Raw genomic sequence first — 22,800 nt, 5'->3', positions numbered from 1 at the left:
ATGATCAAACTCGGGGTTGTGTGAATGAACCTGCATTGTGCTGGTGCTGGGCATGGAGGTTGCATAATAATCTCTCTCTCTCTCTCTGTACCCCTTCCCTTTCTCTCTCTCTTTCTCAGTCTCTCCCTGTCTAAAAACAAAAGGCGTCTCAAAACAATAAGCTCTCTGCTTCAGAACCTAGAAAAAGAAGAGAAATAAAACTGAAGAAGGAAACTAAAAGATTCCTTCTACCCAATTTCAAGATCTATAGCTAGATTAATCAAAAGTGTGTGGTGTTGGTGAAGGGATAGACAAATGGAACAGAATAAAGATAGTTAAGTAAAACAGAATCAAGGACCCAGAAATAGACTGACACCAATTTGTCCAATGGGGATTTGACAAAGATAAAAGCAGTTCAATGGTGGAGTGACAAGTCATTTTTATGACTATTATATGCTGATATCAGTATAAAACATCATCACGTTTGTATAATAATTACTCTGGCTTTAATATAATTCCCTAGATTATATACTGACCAGAGAGCTATACTTCAGTGGCAGGCATTGGATCGCTGTTTACCAAATTGGTTTAGCTTTTATTTCCCTTGGGCATGAACCTACACTACTTTTCTAATTTTCTCTTGCAATAAGGAGTGGTCATGGAACTGACTTGCATCTAAGGACATGCACACCAATGTAAGGGAAAACATGGAGTGTACAGGCCCATTTAAAACAAACAATCCAAAAACTCCAACACTCCTTCAAAATGACTGTTAAGAGCCCTGCACTGAAGGAAAGTGAGCCTGTCTTCCAGGACAAAAAACCCTGGTGCCTCCAACATCCTCCACCAGTGACTGGTTTTACCTGAGAGAACTATGTCAGATCAAGAGTTCAGAATGACGATTCTGAACATTCTAGCCGGGCTCGAAAAAGGCATGGAAGATATTAGAGAAACCCTCTCTGGAGATATTAAAGCCCTTTCTGGAGAAATTAAAGAACTAAAGTCTAACCAAGTTGAAATCAAAAAAGCTATTAATGAGGTGCAATCAAAAATGGAGGCTCTCACTGCTAGGATCAATGAGGCAGAAGAAAGAATTAGTGATATAGAAGACCAAATGACAGAGAATAAGGAAGCCGAGCAAAAGAGGGACAAACAGCTACTGGACCATGAGGGGAGAATTCGAGAGATAAGTGACACCATAAGACGAAACAACATTAGAATAATTGGGATTCCAGAAGAAGAAGAAACAGAGAGGGGAGCAGAGGGTCTATTGGAGAGAATCATTGGAGAGAATTTCCCTAATATGGCAAAGGGAACAAGCATTAAAATCCAGGAGATGCAGAGAACCCCCCTCAAAGTCAACAAGAATAGGTCCACACCCCGTCACCTAATAGTAAAATTTACAAGTCTTAGTGACAAAGAGAAAATCCTGAAAGCAGCCCGAGAAAAGAAATCAGTAACATACAATGGTAAAAATATTAGATTGGCGGCAGACTTATCCACAGAGACCTGGCAGGCCAGAAAGAGCTGGCATGATATATTCAGAGCACTCAAGGAGAAAAACATGCAGCCAAGAATACTCTATCCAGCTAGGCTATCATTGAAAATAGAAGGAGAGATCAAAAGCTTCCAGGACAAACTAAAACTGAAAGAATTTGCAAACACCAAACCAGCTCTCCAGGAAATATTGAAAGGGGTCCTCTAAGCAAAGAGAGAGCCTAAAAGTAGTAGATCAGAAAGGTACAGAGACAATATACAGTAACAGTCACCTTACAGGCTACTAATGGCACTAAATTCATATCTCTCAATAGTTACCCTGAATGTTAATGGGCTAAATGCCCCAATCAAAAGACACAGGGTATCAGAATGGATAAAAAAACAAAACCCATCAGTATGTTGCCTACAAGAAACTCATTTTAGACGCGAAGACACCTCCAGATTTAAAGTGAGGGGGTGGAAAACAATTTACCATGCTAATGGGCATCAGAAGAAAGCTGGGGTGGCAATCCTTATATCAGATCAATTAGATTTTAAGCCAAAGACTATAATAAGAGATGAGGAAGGACACTATATCCTACTCAAAGGGTCTGTCCAACAAGAAGATCTAACAATTTTAAATATCTATGCCCCTAACGTGGGAGCAGCCAACTATATCAACCAATTAATAACAAAATCAAAGAAACACATCAATAATAATACAATAATAGTAGGGGACTTGAACACTCCCCTCACTGAAATGGACAGATCATCCAAGCAAAAGATCAACAAGGAAATAAAGGCCTTAAATGACACACTGGACCAGATGGACATCACAGATATATTCAGAACATTTCATCCCAAAGCAACAGAATACACATTCTTCTCTAGTGCACATGGAACCTTCTCCAGAATAGATCACATCCTGGGTCACAAATCAGGTCTCAACCGGTATCAAAAGATTAGGATTATTCCCTGCATATTTTCAGACCACAATGCTCTGAAGCTAGAACTCAATCACAAGACAAAAGCTGGAAAGAACCCAAATACATGGAGACTAAACAGCATCCTTCTAAAGAATGAATGGGTTAACCAGGAAATTAAAGAAGAATTGAAAAAATTCATGGAAACAAATGATAATGAAAACACAACAGTTCAAAATCTGTGGGACACAGCAAAGGCAGTCCTGAGAGGAAAATATATAGCGGTACAAGCCTTTCTCAAGAAACAAGAAAGGTCTCAAGTACACAACCTAACCCTACGCGTAAAGGAGCTGGAGAAAGAACAAGAAAGAAACCCTAAACCCAGCAGGAGAAGAGAAATCATAAAGATCAGAGCAGAAATCAATGAAATAGAAACCAAAAAAAACAATAGAAAAAATCAATGAAACTAGGAGCTGGTTCTTTGAAAGAATCAATAGGATTGATAAACCCCTGGCCAGACTCATCAAAAAGAAAAGAGAAAGGACCCAAATCAATAAAATCATGAATGAAAGAGGAGAGATCACAACTAACACCAAAGAAATACTGAGAGAAAATGTACCTTCTAGAATGGGACTGTACTGAGGTTTAAATTTGTTAGAGCATCTATTGCTAACCAATACAGTTTTCCTTCTCAGTGTTCTCAGCAAAAAGTTAATTATTCCATCCTGGTGGATTTCTACCTTTCTGAAAGGAAATATGTCAACACCTGGATTGCTTGATGAATAAGGTAAAAAGATAGTTAAAACTATTAGGCCATGGGGCACCTGGGTGGCTCAGTGGGTTAAAGCCTCTGCCTTTCACTCAGGTCATGATCCCAGGGTCCTGGGATCGAGCCCCGCATCGGGCTCTCTGCTTGGCGGGGAGCCTGCTTCCTCCTCAATCTCTCTCTCTCTGCCTGCCTCTCTCGCTACTTGTGATCTCTGTCAAATAAATAAATAAAATCTTTAAAAAAAAACCAAAAAACTATTAGGCCATAAGAAATAAAGGCCATAACATGATAATTTTATGCTAGGTAGCATAATATCTTACACACAGAATGAAGGAAAGAGTCAGTAAGGAAAGGAATAAACAAATAGTTCATACATAGATTTTCCCTTCTTTGCTCACTGGGAAGACATAGTTCCTGGAAGTATGTAGCCTAAATGAGAAAGGAATCACCAGATTTCTGAAGGTCTATGATTGTATGTAAAACCTCTCGACAGTCCACCTACTTGAGCTTCAGTAGACTGCAGGACAAAACACAACATATTCCCTTCTTGACTCACATATACATTTGGGCTTGGGGTTAGAAGAAAGGAAAGAGAAGCATCCAAGAGGAAAGTCCTCTAACTCAACATCTTTTCATTTTTACTTATAATTTTTGGATGATGTGTTTTAGCACACTAGAAGATATGTGGTGTGTTTTCACAGTGCTAAAGAATCAAGAACAAAATCACCTACAATTTATCACTATTATCATCTATTTACTAACAATATAATTACTCCTTTATTCATTCACTGAGCAAATATTTATCAAGCACCTACATGTGATGGGCACTCCAGGTATCCTGTTCCTATAGTACTTCTATTTTGATGGGGGGCCAGAATCAATATGGGAAGTAAAGAGAGAAATAATAAATAAACAAATAAAATAGCATGATAATTTAGAGAGTGATAAGTTCATGAAGATAATTTCAAAAATTAAAAACACAGTTTATGGTAATAGGATAAGATTCTCAAAGAGTGTCACTGAAGACATAAGTCATGAATACTGCGACTCTTGTCATCTCATTCACTGCTGTCCCTCCAGCACCTAGAAAACTCCCTGGTATATACTAGGAATTAATAAATCATAGTTGAATGAGAATTGCAAGAGCAAAGATCCTAAATGCAGAGTCATCCCAGAGTGTTTAAGGAAGAGACAGAAAACCATAGGGGCCACAGTGTAATGAGCTGGGTACAACATTATTTGCCAACTCACAGAGGAAGTCAGGGGCCCTATTATGTGGGGCCTTATGGGCCATGGTAAGAGATCTGGACCATAGTAAGGAAGAGGTTCCAGACTTTTCTTTGAGTGTAATGGGATGCCAGTAGATGATTATAAGCAGGAGAATTCTTTGCACTTACATTTGTTTTAAAAGGTCTCCAGCTGTTTCCTGGAGGCTGTGTCATAGGGATGGTGGACAAAAGCAGGAGCAAGGAAGGAGAAGTTGTAACTGGGAAGAAGGTGGGGATCTTGGAAGTGACAAAAGTGGTCTGATTAGTGATCTATTTTGGTGGAAGAATTCACAGGGCACCCAGAATGGTGAGGAAAACCTGGGAGAATCTAGTTCAGTTTCATCCCACTCTAACTGGGAAAAAAAAAAAAAAAGAACATTGAAGTAGCTTAGTCAAATACCTATGTTTATTCATAATTCCCTCTTTCTCCTCTCCCACATTTTGCATTAGAAATTCTTCAAGCTTTACTTCTCAGTCCCATTATCACTGCATTCTTCTTTGTTACTGATCTTCTCAGGAAACTGGTGCTCTCTTGAAATGATTCCCACGATTGTATACACTGAGCTTTACACATATATTTTCAACCTCTTGCTGGGTGTTCCCCTGTGGATGTCTTATAACGATCCTGACAAAAACCCTTTATCTTCTCCCACCCTGCTCCTTCTCCTGAATAATCATCCCTGTCAACCAGACAGAAATCTCACAGTAACCTGATCTTGCTCTTCACTCCTCATCTCCCACATCCAACAGTTTTCAGTTTTCTTCCCTTCTGCCCTGTCAGAGTTCTACTCATTCTACAATGCCTTACATGAGGCCCTTTCCCTCATAATGCAGCCCCAAATACTCCAATTAGAACTTGCCACGGGGCACCTGGGTGGCTCAGTGGGTTAAGCCGCTGCCTTCGGCTCAGGTCATGATCTCAGGGTCCTGGGATCGAGTCCCACATCGGGCTCCCTGCTCAGCAGGGAGACTGCTTCCCTCTCTCTCTCTTTGCCTGCCTCTCTGTCTACTTGTGATCTCTGTCTATCAAATAAATAAATAAAATCTATAAAAAAAATTAAAAAGAACTTGCCATGTCTTCCTCCACTATCCCAGGTAAATACTTACCCGTATTTCTAATTTTTGCCTGTTCGTAGCCATTCACATTAAAATTAGCAAATATATCACCATAAACCCATACTCCACAAAATTCCCAGAACTGCAGTTCTATATATATTAGGTACTTGAAATGTTAAAAATACATAAGCATCCTATAATGTAGACATTTACTATAAGCCAGATTGATTAACAGAATCAAGATGCTTCCAACTGGTGACCAAAGAGAATAACTTAGTAATTAACAAAATAATTACCATGGTGGGTGATTCCATTTTCTAATAATGCTTGTCCAAAGTGTACATCTTCCTCAGGCCTGTGAATCTCTCCAATTTCCAAGAGCCATGACACAAATTCACTGCAATAGAAATCCAGTGAAATAGTTAAAGAGTTTTCCCACACCTTCCTCCCCAAGAAGTCTATTTCTACCATGCTTTCATCAAGCAGCATTGGAAGGAGCCTCAGATATAAAGAAATATTTGCAGTGCATTTAAGCTTACATTTTTTCACATATGCAAAGCCCCAAATTATTTAAATTTTACTCTATCCTAGAAAACTCATGTCCATTCATTCATGCTTACCTAAACCCTATTATATAACACCTATTCAACTTACTGAGACCTCTAATAAACACAAAGGGATATTTTTAGAGTAGTTTTTTTTTAAAGATTTTATTTATTTCTTTGACAGAGAGAAATCACAAGAGAGGCAGGCAGAGAGAGAGGAAGGGAAGCAGTCTCTCTGCTGAGCAGAGAGCCCGATGTGGGACTCGATCCCAGGATCATGACCTGAGCTGAAGGCAGCGGCTTAACCCACTGAGCCACCCAGGCGCCCTTAGAGTAGTTTTAACTGTAAAGAGAATACAACAAGATCCTAAAGATAGCAAACAGACAAAATAAACAGAATAATAATGACTGAATATAAGAGATAGACTGGAATATGGCTTTCTAGGCACAGAAAACCAGTGTGTTTGAACTCTAAGAAGGCAAACCCCAAAAAACTGCACACCCCATATGGTAGAAGGAATTCTAAACGTGTTCTCTTACCCCACTATCAAGAATCCCATCCCTTGGTTTTGTAACCAAATCTTAATCTGGGTAGTGGTATGGATGAATTTTGTATAGGAAACTAAAATTCCAAGTCAGTTGACCTCAAAAGATGTAAATTATTCAAGTGAGCTTGACCCAGTCAGTTGAGCACTTTGAAGCAGAGAGTTTTCTCAGGCTGGTGGCACAAGAGTAAGAGACAAATTAAAAGCACAAGAAAGATTCAGTGAGCCACTGCTCACTGCTGCCTTAGAAGATAGAGGGGCCATGTACCAAGGAACACAGGCAGCTTCTGAGAGTGGTCCTGGCCAACAGCCAGCACAGAAGTAGGGCTTATTCTTACAATCACGGGGGACTGAATTCTGTCAACAACCTGAATGTGCTTGCAAGTGAATTTTTCTTCAGACCCTTAAGATAAGGCCCAGCCGCAGTTCAGCACTCGATGTTGACCTTGATTTCGACCTTGTGAGACCCTAAGCAGACAGCCCAGCATTGCTACCCCTCAACTTCTTTCTGACATATAGAATTATGAGCTATACGGGAGACAAACCATAAATGACTCTTAATCTTACAAAACAAACTGGGGGTTGCTGGGGGGAGGTGGGATTGGGAGAGGGGGAGGGGGCTATGGACACTGGGGAGGGTATGTGCTATTGTGAGTGCTGTGAAGTGTGTAAACCTGGCGATTCACAGACCTGTACCCCTGGGGATAAAAATACATTATATGTTTATTAAAAAAAAATTTTTTGGAAGGGGAGGCGAACCATAAGAGACTATGGACTCTGAAAAACAACCTGAGGGTTTTGAAGGGTCAGGGGTGGGAGGTTGGGGGAACAGGTGGTGGGTAATGGGGAGGGCACGTTTTGCATGGAGCACTGGGTGTTGTGCAAAAACAATGAATACTGTTACGCTGAAAAAATAAATAAAATGGAAAAAAAAAAGAATTATGAGCTAATGAATAGGTGTTGTTTCAAGGCACTAGGTGTGTTGTTATTTATTTATTCTGCAGCAATATAAAATTAGTACACACCAATAGTTTTACTATACTGTTTTCAAATTTTGAAGTTATTTAGTGGGGCACATGGGTAGCTCAGTTGGTTGTTTTGGCTCAGGTCATGATCTCGGGGTCCTGGGATCAGTCACACCTCCTGCTCTCTGCTCAGCAGGGAGTCTGTTGCTCCCACTCCCTCTGCCCCTCCCGATGCTTGTGCTCTCTCTCTCCTCTCAGATAATAAATAAAACCTTTAAAAATACATAAACAAATAAATAAATACGTTTTTTGTTTTTTTTAATAAATACGGTTTTTAATAAATTCATTCTTGAATTTAAATGTCATCTGGGGGGTGGGGGTGGAGGGACCTGGGTGGCCTAGTCGCTTAAGCATCTGCCTTTGGCTCAGGTCATGTTCCTGGAGTCTGGGAATCGAGCCCCACATTGGGTTCCCTGCTCACTGAGACATCTGTTTCTCCCTTTGACCCTCCCGCCTGTTGTGCTCTCTCTCTCTGATTCTCCCTCTCTCTCAAATAAATAAATAAAATCTTAAAAAAAGGAATATTCCAGCACAAAACCACCCATCAGAACTGTCTACCACATCCATCTGCTGTGGCTGTGAAAGGCCAGGGAGGATGAACAAACCACATCTTTTACCATTTTGGCGTGTGGGGTGGAGCCCTACATCACAGATAAGTAGGATGATATTTTATAACACAGGAAAGCACCAGCTTGGTACTGTTTTTTGGGCCATGTGGTATCAGTAAAAGAACACTAAATAGAGAAACATTTTATAATAAAATATTTTATTGTGCTCATGTTATAAAAATATAACATTTGAATTTTACATAAAGTAATGGATACATTTTAGAATGGTTTCAACTTTGCACAGAGGTCAGAGAAGCCAAGCTATACAAGGTGTCAGGAAATTACTTTTCCATTTACTTCAAAACCAAAGGCAACACCTATGGCTAAAGTCAAATAACTGAGGGGCATGGAATTCTAAAAATGGATATCTAGTCTAAAAAGTACATTTTAAGGCAGAAGAAGTTGTTAAAGCCATCCAAAAGAAAGAAAATTTTTAAAAGAAGTAAAACTTCAGTTTTTTCTTCAATAGCACAAAAATAATAATACCAATTCCAGGGATGTCTGGGTAGCTCTGTCAGTTAAGCATCTCCCTTTGGCTCAGGTCATGATCTCAGGGTCCTGGTATCAAGCACCAAATCGGGCTCTGCACTCAGCATGGAGTCTGCTTGTCCCTTTCCCTCTGCTCCCCCCACCTCGCAAATAATTAAGTAAAATCTTGGGGAAAAAAAAGCGTATCAACTCCACAGTGCCGTCACAGGATTAAATGAGCTGATGTATGTCAGGAGCTCAGCACAGTGTATGGCACATTTTGAGCACTTATGAAACGTCAGTGGTTGACAAATGGGTTGAGCTGGTTGGTATGTAGCGAAAGCATCATTCTCTGTTCTGATGTCAGCAGATTCCTGAATATGCCAAATTAAAATGAGGAAAAGAACACACTGTAAGAACTTCTATTAATTAAGAGCATAGGGGAAGGAAAGAGAAGGGGTAAGAAAGGAAGTTACTGGCTGGCTTTATCATGGGACCTACAGAAATCACAAGATCCCATCAACAATCTGCGAAAGGATCCTGATCCAGTCAAAAACAATCTCAAACTTGGTCTATAATTAGTAACTAGTAACTAAGCTAGTGTGCTGTTATGGAAAAAGTCACAATGAACAAACTAAAATTTACCAAGTCTCTCCTGTGTATCAGGCACTGTGGAGAACGCTCACATATCATTGTAACTAACTAGCACTTTGGCCGTGTAAGATCATGTTAACTCTTTTTTTTTTTAAGTATTATTATTATTTTTATTACCATATAATGTATCATTTGCCCCAGGGGTACAGGTCTGTGAATCATCAGGCTTACACATTTCACAGCGCTCATTAGAGCACAAACCCTCCCCAATGTCCATCACCCAGCCACCCTCTCCACACTCCACCCACGTGTTAACTCTTTAGTTAACAAGACTCCAGCTCCTTTAATTAGGAAAACTTGACCCTGGGTCAGCCTTGGAGCTCTGTTTCCCTGGAACCTGATGGAGGCAGGGCATCTGCTGGGTTACCAGGCAGCATTGATCATGGCCAAAATGACTCCTGATGGCTATATGGAATATGAATACATTCTTGGTGAGAAGCTATAGCTTGAAGTGACTCCTATAAACAGGCATGTTCCTCTGACAACCCCGGAAGTTATGCCCCAGAGGTGGGTTTCTCTCCCACAAGAGCTGTCGGCTGGGGGCCTACCAAGGACAGCAACAGCAGCTTGCTGGCAGCTGAGTGCTCTGTTGTGAGGACCCCAGCCCCTGAAGGAGGGGCCCCATGCTGCCCTGCAGGCCAGGGTTTCCTGGCTTATATTCTTCTACCTGGGTTGGCAGCCGGTGTGGCCTATGGTTATTTTATGGTATCTGCATAACTTATCGAGAAGACATTCTGGTAGGCATTACAGGTAAGCACTATGATCATCTTCAAGTTTAGAGAGGAAAAAGACATTTAAACTTCCCACATCGCTCAACTAGCCAGAGGTAGGACCAGATTTGCATGGAGACAGTCTGACTGCGAAGTGTGGGCTTTGAACTACCACTCCAGTCTGCTTCTACAGAGTTGACATTGGCATTCACTGGTTGTATGAAGGCGGGCCTGGTAAACTCCCTGAGAGCTGGTTTCTGAATCTTTAAAAAATATAAAGATTATAAATGCAGAGTATGCATCTGAGGATTAGAAATATATGGAAACAGCCAACACGGGGCATGGCTTAAGGCAGCCGCCCTTCCCTTTGGTTCTGCACCCTTCACCGGGCAGGGACTCCCACGTGCTGCTGCCGCAGACCCCAGAGGACTGACAGTGGGTCTATGCTCAATACCCAGGCAACCTCTCTGCCTGTTGCTCTGTGCCAGGCCCCTTGCAGGACCCTCTTTTTCAGATTCCTCATCGATGGTCCTTCAACATGAGCCCAGTTGTCAAAGTGCTGATGAATCTCGGGTTTGGACTCTGTGTCTTACATTCTTTGGTTCTCTGACTTGTAGGCCCTGTACTCACATCCTTGCTAGACTTCCTCCCCCTTCAGTGAACCTGCTTCCTGCCAGCCCTGCCTGACCCCAGTGTCTGCTTCCCCCTCAGAACACCATACATCTGAAATGGTTGACGTCAGGGATGGATGGATAGATGTCTAAAATCTTCCATGATTGCAGGCACTAGGTCCATTCCTTCACCTCACTATCATCCAGGAAATGTTGACAGTAAAAAGATATTAAAAAATGCCCAGAGGAATGTTTTTAAGATTTATTTATCCATTTGACAGACAGAGATGATAAGTACGCAGAGAGAGAGACGGAAGCAGGCTCCCCGCCGAGCAGAGAGCCCGATGCGGGGCTCGATCCCAGGACCCTGAGATCATGACCTGAGCTGAAGGCAGAGGCTTTAACCCACTGAGCCACCCAGATGCCCCGGAATATTTTTTTTATAGAAGAAAAGCAAATCATTGAAGGAAGGGTAGTTGATACATGACATAGTGAAAATATGAAAGAAATCCATGTACCCAGACTATAGACCTTACCTTTCAAGGAAGCATTTAAGGAATGTGGTCAGTTTTCTTTTTCTGTCTTTGGTCAGATTTCCTTGTTTGCACATCATCTTGTAGAGTTTCTCGCCCTGTTCCGAGATCATTACCCAGGTGTCTTGCTCCATTCCTAATTTTAAACCTATCGAGAAGGAAACCAAGGACAGGTAACTGAAAAAGTCTCCTCACTCACTCTTGCCTGCATGAGACCAAAATTTATTGCACATCAAGCATGGGCAGGGGGTTGCAGATACAGAGCTCTCTACCACAGGGCACCTGGGTAGCTCAGTCAGTTAAGTGCCTGCCTTCGGCTCAGGTCATGGTCTCAGTGTCCTGGGATGGAGTCCTGAATCGAGCTCCCTGCTTAGCAGGGAGTCTGCTTCTCTCTCTCCCTCTGCCCCTCCCCATGTGCATTAGTTCTCTCTCTCTCTCTCACACACACATAAATAAATAAAACCATAAAAAAAACCCTGAATTTGGAGCATAGGGGAAAGAAAGAGAAGGGGTCAAAAGGAAGTTAATGGGTGGCTTTATCATGGGACCTACATAAATCACAAGATTTGTGTGATTTTTATTTTCAGTCTTCTAACTACAAAATTTTTTACTAGAATTTTTATTTTTTACAATGGAGGAGGAATTACCATTTGTCAGTAACAGAATAATTTTTATTAAGAATAGAGCCTGTTAACATAAACAAATTAACAGAACATACTTGTCTGCTTGCTTTGCTTTCTTCGTTTTTTCCTTCCTTCTTTCCCTCCTTCCTTTTTCACTTCAGATTTAGCTATACGCATAGCTATTCTGAAAAAATAAAGGTTCAACTTGATGAAACATTTATTTTACCTTTGAAATGATTTGCTAAGCTATCTGAATTGACTGCTAAATTCAACAAAACTTAAAGAATTCTGATAGATTCCTGTCTCACGTTGAGGTCTTTTATCCATTTCGAGTTTATCTTTGTGTACGGTGTAAGAGAATGGTCGAGTTTCATTCTTCTACATATTGCTGTCCAGTTTTCCCAGCACCATTTATTGAAGAGACTGTCTTTTTTCCATTGAATATTTTTTCCTGTTTTGTCGAAGATTATTTGACCATAGAGTTGAGGGTCCATATCTGGGCTCTCCACTCTGTTCCACTGGTCTATGTGTCTGTTTTTATGCCAGTACCACGCTGTCTTGGTGATCACAGCTTTGTAGTAAAGCTTGAAATCGGGTAACGTGATGCCGCCAGTTTGTTTTTGTTTTTCAACATTTCCTTAGCAATTCGGGGTCTCTTCTGACTCCATACAAATTTTAGCATTATTTGCTCTAGCTCTTTGAAAAATATCGGTGGAATTTTGATTGGAATGGCATTGAAAGTATAAGCAAAGTTTAATTTAAAAAACAACGAGTTTAATACCTTTAAATGGTCTAAAATATTTATATTGAAAATGACAGCTGAAATATTTCCTTAAGAAAATCAATTCACACTAAAGAACACCTTAAAGAGCTCCTCCTTGTGCCCAAACCCAGGGCAGCAGTGGCTGTCTAGGCAGCTCCAGACCGCCAGAGAGGTTCCGAGCAGAGATCGTGCACTGAGATTTTCCCGCTGTCCCGGGCTGGGAATGTCTGGTTTTTCCGGATGCCAGAGCTCCAGGCTAGCGCCTATGAGCACCTATCCCAAGGGAGGGTGTGGGACTCGAGCGTTTCAGGATTGCCGTCTGGCCAGGCTCCCAGCCCCTCACGGGAGCCAGACCCCACTCGTTCTCAGGCGCGCTGGCATTCAGGCGCACTGGCGGCTCAGGGACGGAGACCTGATTTCTCCGCCGCACTCTCCCTGGCTCCGCGCCAGGGGAGGCTGTACTGGGTCCGGGGACTTAGGTCCCTGACCCTAACCGCCCAGGTTCCCACTATTACCCCCCCCCCACCGCGATCCTTTGCTGTTTGTTTTTTGAGTGCTTTCAACCAGACTCCAAGTTAATGCTGGTCCCCAGACGCAGAGCACTCTCGTGTTGGGGTGTTACTTTCCAATGGGTCACCTCTGGTGGCTCCCTCCCCCTTTTGTTTATCTTCCGATATCAGTCCGATGCTCCCAGTCTGCTTTACCTGCCACTGGCGTCTTCTGCTCCAGTAGAGATCCAGACGTGTATAATTCTGATCTCAGGCTGATTTCATGGGTGGTCGGAGTTCTTTGGTAGGTAATCAGCTCACTTTAGGGTACAGGTTGAAATGGCACCTCCTCCTACTTCCCGGCCATCTTGACCCTGTCCCTCCTGGAAGCTTTTTATCTCTCCTTCTATTTTCAATGATAGCTTAGCTGGATAGAGTATTCTTGGCTGCATGTTTTTCTCGTTTACTGTTCTGAATATATCACGCCAGCTCTTTCTGGCCTGCCATGTCTCTGGGGATAAGTCGGCTGCCAATCTAATATTTTTACCATTGTATGTTACAGATCAAAGATGAACTTAAACAATTCATGGAAACCAATGAGAATGAAGACACCTCGGTCCAAAACCTATGGGATACAGCAAAGGCGGTTCTAAGGGGGAAATACATAGCCATCCAAGCCTCCCTCAAAAACATTGAAAAATCCAGAATACACCAGCTGTCTCTATACCTTAAAGAACTGGAGAACCAACAACAAATCAAACCAACTCCACATGCAAGAAGGGAAATAATCAAGATTAGAGCAGAGATCAATGAGGTAGAAACGAGAGATACAGTAGAACATATCAATGAAAATAGAAGCTGGTTTTTTGAAAGAATCAATAAGATCGATAAACCAATGGCCACACTAATCCAAAAGAAAAGAGAGAAAGCCCAAATTAATAAAATTATGAATGAAAAAGGAGAGATCACAACTAACACCAAGGAAATAGAAACAATCATCAGAAATTATTACCAACAGGTATATGCCAATAAGCTAAGCAACCTAGATGAAATGGATGCATTCCTGGAAAGCTACAAACTCCCAAAACTGAACCAGGAAGAAATTGACAACCTGAATAGACCGATATCTAGTAATGAGATTGAAGCAGTGATCAAAAACCTCCCAAAAAACAAGAGCCCAGGACCTGACGGATTCCCTAGGGAATTCTACCAAACTTTCAAAGAAGAAATAACACCAATTCTCCTGAAGCTGTTCCAAAAAATTGAAGCAGAAGGAAAACTTCCAGACTCTTTTTATGAAGCCAGCATTACCCTGATCCCCAAACCAGGCAAAGACCCTACCAAAAAGGAGAATTTCAGACCAATGTCACTGATGAATATGGATGCAAAGATTCTCAACAAGATCCTAGCAAACAGGATCCAGCAGCACATTCAAAAGATTATCCACCATGACCAGGTGGGATTCATCCCTGGGTTGCAAGGTTGGTTCAACATTCGCAAATCAATCAGTGTGATAGAACACATCAATAAGAGAAGAGAGAAGAACCACATGGTCCTCTCAATTGATGCAGAAAAAGCATTTGACAAAATCCAGCATCCATTCCTGATGAAAACGCTTCAAAGTATAGGGATAGAGGGAACATTCCTGAACTTCATAAAATCTATCTATGAAAGACCCACAGCAAATATCATCCTCAATGGGAAAAAGCTCGCAGCCTTCCCGTTGAGATCAGGAACACGACAAGGATGCCCACTCTCACCACTCTTGTTCAACATAGTATTAGAAGTTCTAGCAACGGCAATCAGACAACAAAGAGAAATAAAAGGTATCCAAATTGGCAAGGAAGAAGTCAAACTCCCTCTCTTCGCAGATGACATGATTCTTTATATGGAAAACCCCAAAGACTCCACCCCCAAACTACTAGAACTCATACAGCAATTCAGTAACATGGCAGGATACAAAGTCAATGTACAGAAATCAGTGGCTTTCTTATACACTAACAATGAAAATACAGAAAGGGAAATTAGAGAATCGATTCCATTACTATAGCACCAAGAACCATAAGATACCTGGGCATAAACCGAACCAAAGAAGTAAAGGACCTGTACTTGAGGAACTACAGAACACTCATGAAAGAAATTGAAGAAGACACAAAAAGATGGAAGACCGTTAAATGCTCTTGGATTGGAAGAAAAAACATTGTTAAAATGTCTATACTGCCTAGAGCATTCTATACTTTTAATGCCATTCCGATCGAAATTCCACCGATATTTTTCAAAGAGCTGGAGCAAATAATGCTAAAATTTGTATGGAGTTAGAAGAGACCCCAAATTGCTAAGGAAATGTTGAAAAACAAAAACAAAACTGGCGGCAACACGTTACCCGATTTCAAGCTTTACTACAAAGCTGTGATCACCAAGACAGCGTGGTACTCGCATAAAAACAGACACATAGACCAGTGGAACAGAGTGGAGAGCCCAGATATGGACCCTCAACTCTATGGTCAAATAATCTTCGACAAAACAGGAAAAAATATTCAATGGAAAAAAGACAGTCTCTTCAATAAATGGTGCTGGGAAAACTGGACAGCGATATGTAGAAGAATGAAACTCGACCATTCTCTTACACCGTTCACAAAGATAAACTTGAAATGGATAAAAGACCTCAACGTGAGACAGGAATCTATCAGAATCCTAGAGGAGAACATAGGCAGTAACTTCTTCGATATCAGCCACAGCAACTTCTTTCAAGATATGTCTCCAAAGGCCAAGGAAACAAAAGCAAAAATGAACTTTTGGGACTTCATCCAGATCAAAAGATTCTGCACAGCAAAGGAAACAGTCAACAAAACAAAGAGGCAACCCACGGAATGGGAGAAGATATTTGCAAATGACAGTACAGACAAAAGGTTGATATCCAGGATCTACAAAGAACTTCTCAAACTCAACACACAAAAAACAGATAATCATATCAAAAAATGGGCAGAAGATATGAACAGACACTTCTCCAATGAAGACATACAAATGGCTATCAGACACATGAAAAAATGTTCATCATCACTAGCCATCAGGGAGATTCAAATCAAAACAACATTGAGATACCACCTAACACCAGTAAGAATGGCCAAAATTAGCAAGACAGGAAACAACGTGTGCTGGAGAGGATGTGGAGAAAGGGGAACCCTCTTACACTGTTGGTGGGAATGCAAGTTAGTGCAGCCACTTTGGAGAACAGTGTGGAGATTCCTGAAGAAATTAAAAATAGAGCTTCCCTATGACCCTGCAATTGCACTGCTGGGTATTTACCCCAAAGATACAGATGTAGTGAAAAGAAGGGCCATCTGTACCCCAATGTTTATTGCAGCAATGGCTACGGTCGCCAAACTGTGGAAAGAACCAAGATGCCCTTCAATGGATGAATGGATAAGGAAGATGTGGTCCATATACACAATGGAGTATTATGCCTCCATCAGAAAGGACGAATACCCAACTTTTGTAGCAACATGGACGGGACTGGAAGAAATTATGCTGAGCGAAATAAGTCAAGCAGAGAGAGTCAAGTATCATATGGTCTCACTTATTTGTGGAGCATAACAAATAACATGGAGGACATGGGGAGATGGAGAGGAGAGGGAGTTGAGGGAAACTGGAAGGGGAGATGAACCATGAGAGACTATGGACTCTGAAAAACAACCAGAGGGTTATGAAGGGGCGGCGGGGGGGGGGGTGGGTGGGGGGTGGGCGTGGGGTGGGAGGTTGAGGAACCAGGTTGTGGGTAGTGGGGAGGGCACGTACTGCATGGAGCACTGGGTGTGATGCCAAAACAATGAACACTGTTATGCTGTAAATAAGAAAATAAAAATAAATAAATTAATTTAAAAAAAGAACACCTTAAAAATAAAAAATTTCCATCTTATTCAATTCAAATTTGACCATTGTATTGAAATTTGTGGTTTGCCTAACACCACTACAGATCACATTTTCTAAAGGTTACCATTTTGCCCTCTCTCCAACTACACAAATAAATTAGTTCTTAAGAAAGAATATAAATGAACTGTTGTTACTTTCCGAATGAATGTCTAAGCGTATACTATGAAAATTACCAAGGAAGTTAACTGCAGAAAGTACAACAGCTTTCCTAGGTAGGTCTTAAGTTGGATACTTTTTATGCATCATGTTCAAACTAATATCTCAGAAAGAATCTTCAAAGAATAATTAAATTAGAATTAACCAAAATGAGAGTTGGGTCTAGACAATGGAGGAATAGAAATTTGGAGACAAACTCAATGGCTACCATCTTCCTTCAACATAAGCAGTAATGGATAACATGGATATATTAAAACAAACAAATTTTCACATTTCTACATGTCATATCATTATTGCATTATTTTTTTGTATTCTAAGGTATAACTGATATAATTCAATTTATAAAACATTATAAGTAAGAGTGTAATCAAGTTTATTTTTCAAAAGATTTAAATAGTTACACACTAGCTAAAAGCTTAGTCTCATTCCAAACGCAATTATTTCTTCTGCAAGTTTTGAGCTAAATCATTGTGATCAGTGTCTGATGGAGTCCTTTACTTAGAAAAGTATTTTACTTATACCTAGAGTATGCAAAAATACCTAGTATTTTTATAATATATTCAAATAGGCGGGGGAACATTTAAACTTGTCATCAAAAGTTTTAAGCATGGGGGCGCCTGGGGGTTCAGTGGGTTAAAGCCTCTGCCTTCAGCTCAGGTCATGATCCCAGGGTCCTGGGATGGAGCCCCGTGTTAGGCTCTCTGCTCGGCAGGGAGCCTGCTTCCTCCTCTCTCAAACATTCCAGAACTTTGGTATAGTGTGTCTAAGACTGGTCTTTAATCTTTAAATGTAACACGAAGTTAAAATATCCAGGTTTATAGAGGAACATTTATAATAATGAATTATGTGGCTAAATGTGTTTGTAGTTGAATCACTGAACATTCAGGAAAGATTATTTTAACAACAGGATTTTTCATTAAAGAGGAAAGATTCTAAGAAATGATTCAGGATTTCAGAATACCTAGTCACTCAAAAGATTTCAATTAACTTGAACTATTCCATTTGACTCATTGACAAAAGTCTGCCTAATAATTTAATATACTGAAATAATTACTCATTTGTTCCATTTGTTGTACAGACACATCTGACAAAAGTGAAGGCATAAATATTCACCAACTTCAGTGTCCCTCTCCTCCCCACCCTTGCAGTTAGATATCAGCCCTGAAGCAGGAGGAGTAGGTGCAAGGAGGGGTCACAAGGTGCTGTCCCAGTCTGAGTTCCTTCCTTGAAAGAGAATCTATGTTCCTAGGTCATCTGTCTAAAGCCTCATCAGAACTTAGTCCTTCATCCCTACTAAAAGAAACTAATTAAATAGATTAGTTAACCTGATTAGGGTTTGTCGGCCCAGGCCTTCACCATCTTGCACTCCTATGTTCATTATGAAAGTCACCTCTAAATGTCCTTTGCTAATAACCCTAAATAAATGCTACCAATTAGGGATTCAGTCCATATAGTATGCAAGTTGGCATCATAGAAAGCCAGGATAGAGAAGAATGCCGAGAAGTTTAGTATGTAGATAATTGCTTATTCTCCCAGGTAGGACATATTATTGTGGTCTCTTGCAAAAGAGAGTTTCTTGTAAGTTGATACATCATACTTCAATCATTTTTAAAAAAGTTTTATTCACAGGCAAAGAATCATGGTGTGGAATCTAACACTGGGTCCTATTTTCCAAAGCATTAATTTGCTTTGTGATCTTGTGAGTTCTGTATAGGCTTTTAAATTTCTCTTGACCCATAGATAGTAACACTCAGTATGAAATTCCACTAAGTGTCTGATCAATATTGTTAACACTTGGCTTAAAAAGAGAGATCTTCGTTCCCTTCAGAAGGTGGTTCTATTTGGGGCGCCTGGGTGGCTCAGTGGTTAAAGCCGCTGCCTTCGGCTCAGGTCATGATCTCAGGGTCCTGGGATCGAGTCCCGCATCGGGCTCTCTGCTCAGCAGCAAGCCTGCTTCCCTCTCTCTCTGCCTGCCTCTCTGCCTACTTGTGATCTCTCTCTGTCAAATAAGTAAATAAAAAAAAAAAAAAAAACTTTAAAAAAAATATTTAAAAAAAAAAAAAAAAAGAAGGTGGTTCTATTAAAGTGTATCAACTGAAAAGCTTCTGCTTTGAAAATAATTTTGCTCTATGTTTTAATGGAGAATATTTGATATCCCAATTTTCTGATTTCCCTTCTAATTAATTGTTTTAGTGGTCATCAGATACACACTGCAGGAACATTCATAATGGCAGAAAAACTAAAACAAATAAAAACCTAAAGTCCACTGATGGGAGAGTGAGTAATTAAGTTGTTATCAATATAATTGTGATAATATTCAACCAATGGAGTATTATGCAACAGTTAAATGAATAAACTATTCCTATACATATGGATAAATAATTTACAAACTATATTGTATACAAAATATAAATTGCAGAAAGCAAAATACATTATCATACTTATAGAGCTCATTAACAAGCCAAACTAAGCCATATCATGCTTTATGTATTAACTATTATACATTATTTTTTTTTTAATACTAGTTTCTCCTGAGATTAATAGCATTAGTAAATTCCAGAGCTGAGATTCCGAATCAGCACTCTTGTCTTTTGTGAATGTAAATCTAGAATTCAATTCATCAAGTCCCCAGGTTTTGCAGTTAAAATATTGTGGAAATGTGGAAAAGGTTCAGTTTACTCATACTCACTAAATAATCTTTAGAGCTTCAATAGTACTTGGTTAAGGGGATGAAGTATCCTAAAATGAAGGGACTAGATGGTATCTTCTTACTACTTCAATTCGGGAAGTGAATAGACAATCATTTTTATGCAGTATTTCCATTTCTAGTCACTATGCATTTTGTCCATATTATATACCCATTAAGGATATTTGCTCAAAAACTAGGATTTTAGGGGCACCTGGATGGTTCAGTCAGTTAAGCGTCCAACTCTTGATGTTGGCTCAGGTCATGATCTCAGGGTCCTGGGACTAAGCCCCATGTCAGGCTCTGCACTTCAACGGGGAGAGTCTGCTTCTCTCCCTCTCCCTTTGCCCCTCCTGCTGCTCACTATCTCTCTCTCTCTCAAAAAAAAAAAAAAAAAAAAAAACCTTCAGGATTTTAATTTTACAAAATCTTTTCTGTTGTTTACCAATTTAAAAAGGAAAGTCATAAGACCATAAATGATATCATCACTGTACATGGCTAATCTTGCAAAAGCTTTGCACTTGAAAGCAGGCATGTATGAGATCAATTGTAATAAAAAAAAACTCATTCTCAAATGGATGCCTTTAATAACTGCACCTAGATGGATGTCTTAATTGACTTCATAGGTAAAATCCTTTCATGATGTATATCAAATCATCATGTAGTACAATTAAAATATATTACAATGTTACTTGTCAACTAGTCCTCCATAAAGCTGGATAAAAACAATTGTACCTAAACAACTTGAAGCACGTTATAATATCTTAATGAGTTATATACAACTAAAATTAACAGCCTTTTCTACATCTTCCTGAAACGTATTTCTATGAGTCCCAATCTTGCTGCAAAATACAAAGAATTTAGAAGAGCATAGTAAAAAAAATAGTCAATTCATTTTCATATGTGGTAAAAAGCATCTTTAAAAAAAAAAAAAGCTCATTAAGGCAGGGATTAACAACAACTATCTTTTTTTGAAAGATTCATTACTCCTTTATTTATTTTAAAGAGAGAGAGCATGTGTAAGATTGGGAAAGGGCAGAGTGAGAGAGAGAGAAACTCAAGCTGACACCAATTTGATGCAGAGCCTGATATGGGGCTCAATCTCACAAACCTGAGATCATAACCGGAGTCGAAACCAGGAGTTAGACACTTAACCAACTGCACCACCCAGGCACCCCATAACTGTCTTTTGACTTTAACCCTAACCTGTTCCCTTTCAGCAAGACACATGGGTAGTTCTATGCTTTCTCAGTATCACTGTATTTTTGCACTCATGTCTCCTGCTAGGGCATTCTGATACTATAATCCAAGAGGCAGAACTCCCATGTCATCAATACAGCTGCCAGCTCAGAGAACTTGCTCTTGACATCTTGTTCATTGACTTAGGAAATCCCATTTCAAAAGATGAAGAATGACGTTCCCTTAATCTTGCCTCAGAAATCAGTCAGTTTTTGAGTTTCTCATTTTCATGTTACCAAAAATCTTTGGTTACACTGTCCTCATTTCTGAACCTAGAATAAACACTCATGCAAACCCAGCATCCTCAACCCATCTGTTTCACCTTTAAATTTCAGGAAGCCTTTTAGTACCTTTCAACTGAAAATAAAGTATCCTAGATATGGTTAGGAAGAAGTAAAGAAAGGCTCAGGAAATTTCCCAATTAAGTTCAGCTTTATTATTTTGCTTAAATAATCTGTAAAACGTTTCACCAGGAGTTCAAGGAAACATCCTATATATTAAGTACCTCCTGAAGAAAAAATTATATCTCTACTTTAAAAAAAATAACATACATCAGTAACACTGCTACATTAAATTACTTAAACTAATGATAACTAAGCTATACCAGGAACTTGCATGGGTTTCATTCATTCACTTATTCATTCATTTATTCACTTATTCAACAAATACCTCTTGAGTGTCTATTACAGGGTACATGGCAGGTCCAGTCTCTAGGGAAATAGCACAGAATAAGTAGCAAGACCAGTATTCTCATTGACTTTACCATCTAATCCAGCAAAGGTGGCAACAAATAAATAAATAATGAAGAAACTATTAGCAAGAATTTTCTAGGTATCGATATAAAATTGCCGGGAGGCTATACTAGATGGGGCAATCAAGGAAAATATTTCCAAGGAAGGGGAGGAAATGACTGGGAAACAGCACTGGGAAACACGGAAGACATATTCACCTTTCCTACAGAGCCTGAGGCATGTTGGGTAGCAACAGAAAAAATTTTTTTCCTCCAAAAGCTTCCTGGGAAGGTAGTGTTATTGAACGACCATCACATTTCAGTCAGGTTTTACAAGAAGGTAACGAGAAGAATCAGAAAACAGGCTAAGAGTATGTGAATTTTACTGAGGAGATCCTGAGTTCCCGGGAGCACAGAGGAAAAGGTTGAAACTGTGAGATTGATAATTTCTTTTTTCTTAAAAAATATTTTCCAAGGTTAATAAGTTATTTCTGAAGTAGTACCTGTTTATCACCTTACCTGTGTTTCCTTTTGCAATATACCAGAAGATTATCAAAAAGAAAAAACACCCGTTCTTGAATATTTCCAGAAGAAATTTTCAGCAAGATGCCACACATTAGCATCTCAGTGCAGGTGTCGGTGATCTTGGATCCCTAGGTTAAAAAAAAGAAAAAGAGAGAGAGAGAGATAATGTCTGATTACTTAACAGAAACTTTTGTGTGTAATTCTTTTTCTCATTAAAAGTCTGTTTTTATTTCAAGATACAATATATGGACAGAATAAAAGTTGAAACACCATAAATATTTATACACTGGATGGAGGTCTCTTTTCCTCCCAGACTCCTCCTCATCAGTCTCAGCAGATACAACTGTGGTTAGGAGACTCTGGGTCTTCTTTTAGCTTTCTTACACATGTAGGCATATATAAGCATGGATGATACATGTTACCGATGCTCTTTTATAAGGAGATGATTTCAAACTGATGCATAAAATTCATGTCTCTAACACTTCTCTCC

General features: G+C 39.9%; 1 long non-coding RNA gene and 1 pseudogene across 1 annotated transcript; one reads left to right on the top strand and one right to left on the bottom strand.

The window, feature by feature from the left end:
• LOC123946204 overlaps nucleotides 1-22,800 on the top strand; it is a 928,361-nt pseudogene that overhangs the window by 405,586 nt on the left and 499,975 nt on the right.
• Nucleotides 5,764-22,366, bottom strand: LOC123951922. Its single transcript, XR_006820536.1, has 3 exons — nucleotides 22,305-22,366; nucleotides 11,174-11,318; nucleotides 5,764-5,868 (listed from the first exon to the last, which is right to left on the bottom strand). It is a non-coding gene; the product is annotated as an uncharacterized LOC123951922 (long non-coding RNA).

Source organism: Meles meles, chromosome 1 (assembly GCF_922984935.1).
Source record: "Meles meles chromosome 1, mMelMel3.1 paternal haplotype, whole genome shotgun sequence".
NCBI lineage: Eukaryota > Metazoa > Chordata > Mammalia > Carnivora > Mustelidae > Meles > Meles meles.
This window is presented reverse-complemented; position numbering and strand designations above follow the sequence as displayed.